This window comes from Chelmon rostratus, chromosome 3 (genome assembly GCF_017976325.1).
Source record: "Chelmon rostratus isolate fCheRos1 chromosome 3, fCheRos1.pri, whole genome shotgun sequence".
NCBI lineage: Eukaryota > Metazoa > Chordata > Actinopteri > Chaetodontiformes > Chaetodontidae > Chelmon > Chelmon rostratus.
This window is the reverse complement of record NC_055660.1, coordinates 9,197,288-9,205,875: the sequence shown is the minus strand read 5'-3', so window position 1 is coordinate 9,205,875 and position 8,588 is coordinate 9,197,288.

The following is an 8,588-nucleotide window of genomic DNA, read 5'->3' as shown; positions in this document are numbered from 1 at the left end:
TTAAAGTTTAACAGCCAAGAATCTAATATTTGTTGCTAGTCTCTATTTTGATCAGCGCATTAAACACTGCACTCTTTGAGTAAAGCTGACAGGCTGTACCTTTCTACATTCTTCTCTCTCTTGCTGCTCTGTAGCTCTCTAGTTTTACTCCTCTTTCAGCTCTCTTTCCACTAAAGCACTTCTCTGCTGGACCATCGGCCGGCTAGGAACCTCCCTCTCTCTCCTGGCCTTGGGGTGCCTCATCCAGACATTTGGTAATGATCTGGATCATTGCCCCAGACCCACCAAATTGGCCAAATTGGTATTTGTGATTTTGGGCTGTATAAATCAAATTTGCCTTGACTTGACAATGTAGTCTCCCACGCAATGATCAGCACAAGGTACTGGTTCATCCAGAAGCAAAAGCTTGATCACTGCTTACTTCCTAGCACTCATCTAATTCTTCTACTACTCTACTCTACTACGTGGCTTGCATGTTTTTTTGCCTTTACAGTTAGCACTGTCCTGGTTTAGACTGTCTACCTACAAATGACATAGTTCCTTCAATTAAGCCTTTCACCAGTCGGCTCTTTATCAATTAATTAATTGATTAATTATTATTTGCAGCTGTAGCACGTTGCCAGCTGCTTTGTACTGTACAGCTGGACTTAAAGCATCAAGTCCTGCGTTTTGTCAGCAGACACACAATCACACACACAATATTCAACTCATCACAGCAAGAGACAAACATAAACGCAACTAATTTTAGACACAAGTTCCACGGTTAACTGATCTGGAATGGTAGGACAGTAGGGGTTTGACACACCGTCATGCCTGCTTTGACGTAAAAGATGAAAAAAGGAACAAGCAATGATTTACACTGCTGACATGTTGGCATTTTCCCTACTGTACTTAGTGACAGCAACTGTCTTCCTTGTTATTTGAACAAATACATAGGTAGATAGGCACCGATTATTATTTTATTATTATTATTTTCCTGATAAGAAGAAGATATGCTGGTTTTATTAATGAGCAATGAGTCATTGATGTGCCTTCCTCTCCTAGTTAGTGTACCCTCCTCTCAGTCACACAACAAAGACACAACAGCCACTATGAAGGAGCTTAGATTGGCAGCGTGATTCTGTTTTGTCATAACTCCTCAAAGGTGTGTTCGCTGGAAAGACAAAGAACACACATAAGAAACACCTGCGTCAGTTACACAAGTATGAGTCCCATTTGCAACAACAACAGCCTCTGAAAAATGTTATGATAAGAATTATTTTTGGACCTTGATGAATGATTAGTGTGCAGTGCAGTGGGTACAATATGCGCCAAGTGAGCAATTATTATATGTTTAGCACTCTACGGGTATATTACAATATAACGTCATATATTGATACTAATGCAAGCTAAATTACAGGATATGTTAATAATATTATCATGTTTTGACTCTTGACCTTGGAAATAGTAGCAACTAACTTTTTCCAGAGCTTACAACCGAATCAGGAGTAGAGTTTGCTTGGAAGTAGAGAGCAGTCTTCTTGTGCCCTCGAATTAGCCAAACAGGTGGAGTGGTGGTACAAGGTGGTACCTTGTGTGCCAACGACACCATTTCAAGTGTTTGATGTAGTAAAACCTGGCCTAAATTTATATTTTTACTCTCTGTGGTCACCCCGGGCTCCACAATTAAGGAGCTACAAACTGAATTGTTGAGTCTTATGTTTGATTTTTGCAGAAGAATTTGATCTACCTGCATATTCGACTGAAATAGAGACATTAATTCTTGTCCGTCTGTAGTCTGCTAGAGCTCATCAAGGCAATGGGAAGAAAAACAAAGCCAGTCTGTTTCATGTCCAAAAACAAAGTCAAAAAGTGATCCAACAAGTGCTGACTATCAGATTATATTATCTTTTCTCAGATTCCAGAACGGATATACACACCCAGTCCGATAATTGATGGTAATTTGCTCTGCAAACCTGCCAAACCCCACTGAGCTATGGTATCACATGTGATTCTAATCAATTCAAAAGAATAAATTACTGCAGTATTTTTACAGTAGTACCCTTTCCTTTTTTGAAATAACATTCAATAACTTATGTAAACAAGATGTTTGTCTATGCAAACAAATATCATTTTAGGTACCGCATAGAAAGAATTGTATCATGCTGTTCAGTCAATCAAAAATCAAACTAATTGTATGTCCCTGCTTCAAATACGTACTCAATTACACAAATTTATGCAACATCAATGTTTCCTAATGTGTGCTCGGATTTGTGAATATAATGTGTCTTTTATGATGCACAAAATGGTTACGGGAGGCTCATGATACTACAATCTGTATGACACATGACACAGAATTGAAAATGGACCAAAAGAGGAAATCCTAGACGGACAGGAAGAGAGGGAATAAATCTGTCTTCCTGGTTGGACAGACAGGGAATAGGTATCATATATACAGAATTTACAGAAGCAGCAAAATCACAATACGGAGAAACAGAATGACAGTATTAACTGAATACAGTAAATACAGTAGATATGATATTGTGTAAAAATTGAGAGACGATGAAGGTTTATTGCAGTTATGAGCAAAGATGAAGCAAACACCGGCTCAACACCTGGATCTTGATGATTTTATGTCTGTAATGCTGTAACACAGCTGTAGATTGGCAGCTTCAAAACTACAGGATTTATTTAATAAGTAAAATGCCAATTCCAAAACAGTTGGGACGCTGTGTAAACCATTAATAAAACTGTGTCATTATTTGCTAATCCATTTTGACATTTAATCAATTGAAAAGAAAGTACAAAGACATCAGCCTCATTGATTTCAGTGAATATCTGCTTATTCTGAATGTGATGCGGCAACATGTTTCAAAGTCTGGACAGGAGTAACAAACGACTGGGAAAGTTGTGGAACGCTCCAAAAACACCTGTTTGGATCATTCCACAGGTAAACAGGTTGATCGGTAACAGGTGATAGTATCATGATTGGGTATGAAAGGAGCATCCTCGAAAGGCTCAGTCGTTCACAAGCGAGGATGGAGCGAGGTTCACCACTTTGTGAACACAGTTCATTTGATGATTTGTGTTTTTCTGCTTTATTTAAGTTTTGCACAGCATCCTAATTTATCAGGGTTGTACAACACTTCCTAGTGGATTGCACCACAAAACTGACAAATTCCCTCATGTGCAATATCAGAGTATTTTTCCCACACATGAATAGTACAGTTGTCTGAAGACAAAAACATATTTAATCTACGCAGCATGTAAACGACCCGACATAATATAATAATAAAAAAAAAACAGTTATACTGTTTTGCTTCCAATCAGAACCCATTTTTATGTTGTATTTGATATTGATATATATTAGGTCAAATGAATGAATCACTGAATGTCTGAATGTCAAATAAAGCCTCACCTCTGAAAGCAATATGTATTAGACTACCTTAGCAGACACATTTAGATCTGTTGCATCCAGCTGTCACAGCATTAGAGTGCTTGTACAGCCACACCCTGAAAAGCTGCCAATGGACACTATTGTACTACTGCAAATTCCTCATGTATAATGGAGTGTCACTTAAAAGTTGTGTAACGAAGAACAATGGACATCAAAGGTGATAATGAACAATTACTAACAGGCAATAAAAAATGATCCCTGTTACACATTAGAATCGGGCATGTTAAAAAAAAAGCATACAGAAATTGTTATATTGCCATGCAGTTTACAGCTGTGGCAGCCAACTTGCAGGACCTGCTCTGTTGGTGAACATAAATGTCCATGTCTTGTATCAGGGCTGACACCGCGTACGAAAGGGAGTGAGATCAAGTTAAGAGATGTAAATCACAATAAGGTGTTGGTAATTAAAGTACGCTTAGTATTTAAAGCCAGGATATAGGTTTCACCATTTTTTGCATCTACCGGGTGATAGATTGCGTATTGTTCAAGTTACTACCTTGCCTCTTGTAGCTATGTGAGAGTCGTTTCCCCTTTTGGGTGTGGTCTGCTGTACACCTGAGCTGAATTATGTCATTGCCCCGAGTTGTCCGAAGGATCTGCTGTTAAAACACCATTAATGCCGTCACAAAGATCAATGGCGGAAATACGTCAGTGAAGACATTCGAATAGAATATGAAACTCAGCAGACATTGACTGCTTTGGTGGTGCGCCTCCCTTTTCTTCTTTTGAACTGATCTGCTATTGTCTCTCAGCACTGTCTTCTTCCTCCTTCACCTGTGTTATGAAAGTCACCTTTGCTCAGACAGCAATGACGAGCAGCAGATCATCCCAGCGATCACTGCTGCATACGCTAGCACTGATGGAGAAACGTGGAGGCTACAGGATACTTTAACATACTCTTTAAAATCTCTTTACCATTCCTTTTGATTTTCTAAAAAAGTACTCCAAAAGTGTTTCTGAAAGGGACCCAATACAGAAATGTTAAAAAGATCTGAGAGTTTACATTCAAATATGTTTGCTTAGACAATGGTAATTGTACATATTTATATTGTGTCATTTATTGTATTTATCTTATCTTATTTATGTTTGCTTCTGCTTCTTCACCACATGTGTAGAAAGACTCTTTGAGACATTCTTAGAAAACTCCTTTGACCTCTATGATCAAATCATAGCCCACACCAGTTTCATTCAACAGCATATGTAAAGAATATGTAAAAAATATAGTATTTACTTCTGACAAGACATCATAGAACAAATTTACTCTGACATTTTGTCAGTATACGCATCAGGAAACAGACAAAGTCATGTCTATTTACAACATGTTGTAAATATATTCAATATTTGGCAATATGCCCAATTTATATGGAAAACCATCCATCCATCCATCCATTTTCTTCCGCTTATGTGGGGGTTGCGGGGGCAGCAGTCTAAGCAGGGATGCCCAGACTTCCCTCTCCCCAGACACTTCCTCCAGCTCTTCCGGGGGGGCCCCGAGGTGTTCCCAGGCCAGCCGAGTGTCCCTCCAGCGTGTCCTGGGTCTTCCCCGGGACCAACAAGAGTGTTCTAGACTGAACATATGTTTTCATTTGTGCCGAGAAGGCTGAGGCTTTTTGGAGTATGTAGGACACAGTTAAAATCTGCAGTCTTCTATACAGTGGTCTGCTGGGGCTGTGGACGCTCTCAGAGGGACAGAAAAAGACTGAACAGACTGGTCAGGAGAGCCGTCTCTGTCCTGGACCGCCCTCTGAGGATGTAGCTGAGAGGAGGATGTTAGCTAAGCTGACATCGATCACTGACAACCCCTCCCACCCTCTGCATGACACAGTGAGGGCCCTCAGCAACTCCTTCAGCAACAGACTGCTGCATCCACCCTGCAAGAAGGAACGCTACCGCAGGTCCTTCATTGCAACAGCCATTATTCAACTCAGGCGTTGTATAATGTCACTCTGTGTTCACACACACATACTGTTTTTTCTTTGCACTGTAAAACATTCTTCCTCATACATGCTATAAGATGTGCAATATTACATTTCTGTTTCCTTAAATACTACACCATGCATGTATGTATTTTTATTTCCACTGTGACACATATTTACCTACTGTTCAACAGAGCAAGTACTTAATTTATCCATAACCAAGTGCAATTTTTGTTTCAATCCCTGTGCAGTTCTTTTTCAATATTTCTACTTTCCATTGGCAATATATTTTCTATTGTCTTTTGTCCAAAATGTACATATACATAGTCAGCTTCTCATTTTGTATTCTGTATTTTTTGTTTTCTATTGCCTTTGCTATTAACTATTTTTATTGATGCTACCAAATTCCCCCAGCTGGGGATTCATAAAGTTGATCTTGATTGCGCACAGTTTAAATGCATCATTCTCATATTTGTGGTTTCTATTAAAAACACAGACTGTAAATTCCCCAGTGCAAAAAGTACAGTAAATTTTAGTTACAATAATAACAGTTAGGTATGTATAAACAGCAGCGAGATGATGTGTTGATTTGGTGTTGAGATTTCCGTTTTATGCCCAGAACTGCATTTTCGACACACTTTCGACCTCCTGCCACTCATCCACCTATCGGCCTGAATTTAGGACCACTTTGTGATAGAAGCTGGTGTGAAACTTTGCTTTTCAAGGCATTTCAGCAGCAAATGCTGAGGAATCTCATTATCAAGTTAAAAAAAAACAATGACAAGGCATTTTCGGCGTTTAATATTTTGCATCGTGATGCATACGTAACAACTCTGGTTTGGTTCTGTTATGAAAATGTGACTGCCAGTCTATGGGGGTTGATAGAAAGCATAAATAGGCCTGGATTAAAACGTTTCCGCCGAAATGAGGCAAAGGTCAATGAAAAACAACACAAAAATGAAATAGAATACAAATCCTAACAACTAAGACAATAAAAAAAAAGAATAATACATGTTGGAAAAAAACAGTGTGCTAGCATTGATAAAAATCCTTTCTGAAAAGATAAGTTTTGAGAAGTAGGCTGATTGTGCAGCTTCAGTTCGGGGCTGAGCGGCCTTATAGGAGGCTGCACTCTGGCTCACAGGGGCGCAGCAATACAGCCACATATCTGCATTATGCCATTATGTAACGTCTGTGTTGTGCAGTCACGCTGCTTGCTGTAGGAACTAAAGACGTTGTTTCTTTTTGAATACAAGAGTAGTGTCAACAATCACCAACCCTCTCCTACAATGACACGCAGCACTCTCATTAGCCAGTACCCCAGCAAAAATTGTTTAGCGCAATAGCAAGTGTGCTCATACATTACCTGAAACGTGACACCTGGATTCCAGTTACATAAGACTTAAACTTTATTTTTAAATCCACATTTAATTGCTCTCTGAAAGCAGAACAGTACCGTCTCTCAGAAATATGATTTTTTTTTTTCAATAAAACTGGTCTTTTAGTGTGACTGCATCATTTGTTAATGGTGAGTGACAGGAATTCATGATGCCACCTGCATCTATTCATGGATTAAATCATGGCGGGTCAATCATTAGCAAAGCATCATGTGATTGTATGATTTGTATCCTTCTTATAAAGTGCTACTAAAAGCACTCTCTTTAGAAGTGAATCCCTTGATATGACTAGCTCACACTGCTGAAGCCTCATAGTGCTGCTGTGACACATGAATTCTTTTTAAAATGGAAAATAATTCATATCATATTTATGTGATTTGTTGTTTTTATATATATTGTATATAAATTAACCAAAACTGCAGACGATGCCGAGAAGAAGAAGAGGAAGAAGAAGAAAAGGAAGAAGAGAAAGAAAAGAAAAATCCTGCATTGTGGAAATTTTGTGATATTTCCTCTGTCTCCTTTGTTCTCCCTCAGCTCAAGTGAATCCTGTTTACGGTAGATCGCATGTTTCTGATACGTCCACTGCTCTGTATAGTATGTAAATAAATGAGGTGGACAAAGTATCAGAAACACCTTTCAGTGTAAAACGATGCATTGTCCTCAAATGACTGTCCCTCGTCCTTCATATGTAGATGCTCTGTTTGTGCCTGGGTGTTTTGTCCTCAGGGTAAACGAGCTTCTGCCTCAGGGTCTTACCGGGCTCGAAGTGCACAGGGATGTGGTGTTTGTTGAAAATCCTCCTGAGGTTTTCAGACAATCCCGCAATGTACAGCATTACAGTATTGTTTATGGTCCTTTTCTGCTCTGTCTGTTCTGTGTCTTTTCATGAGTAGCTGTTTCCTAATATGTGAGATTACGACTCCACAGTCACCTGAAGGATGCAGGACAGATTCATGGGATAAACATGTGATCAATATGTTGCGTAAATCATTTGCACACGAGGATGCTGCTGCAAAATAAATGCACTGACTTCCGTACAACGACAAGCCAGCACACATTCATGAGAGCCAGAAATACACATTTTTGGTTTTGGTCTTTTCATGGGGTTTGTTGGCAGTGAGAAAAACAAAGGATAACACCAGCTTTGTCCTTTAATATATTCTGCTGTTCAATGCATGCTTTACAATCACTCATATATTCTCTTTATACTTGGGTGACCAGTACATTGTAATGATGATGAAGCACTGAGAACAATTCCATGTGACTAAAAATCTGCATAGAGCCTTGGGGAAAACATTAGATAAAGAAAACAGTGTTATTTTTAAAGTAGTAATGAATATGTATAACTAGCATTTCCTAATACTGTTAATCAAACAATAATTTTATATGGTATTATTATTTGTATACTGTCTGGTCTTTTAAATAATTGTGTGTGTGTGTGTGTGTGTAGGATAAAAAGAGGCATCTTTACAAATACATTTTATTTCATACGAAGGGTTTGCAAAAAAAAAGTCTTACACGTGAGAAACAAATGCTGTACAATGGCTCGACTAGTCTAATAAATGGAAGGGCATCAAGAGACAGACACATCAGAGCAACAGTTGAATAGGAATGTGAGGAATCACTAGTCTCTGGTAAAAGAAAGCTGGAAGCTTAGCATCAAAATCTGCACAGATTTAAATGGGAACAGGTACTTGTTGCAAAGCTATTCTTAAAAACTCAGAATAGAAATAGGTTAGTCGAGGGTTAGCACTGTCGGAATATTCGCTGCGCATACTATGGACTGATAAATCACTGTTTAAACCTCTTCAGTCTACCCACTGAGTCGACTGCAGG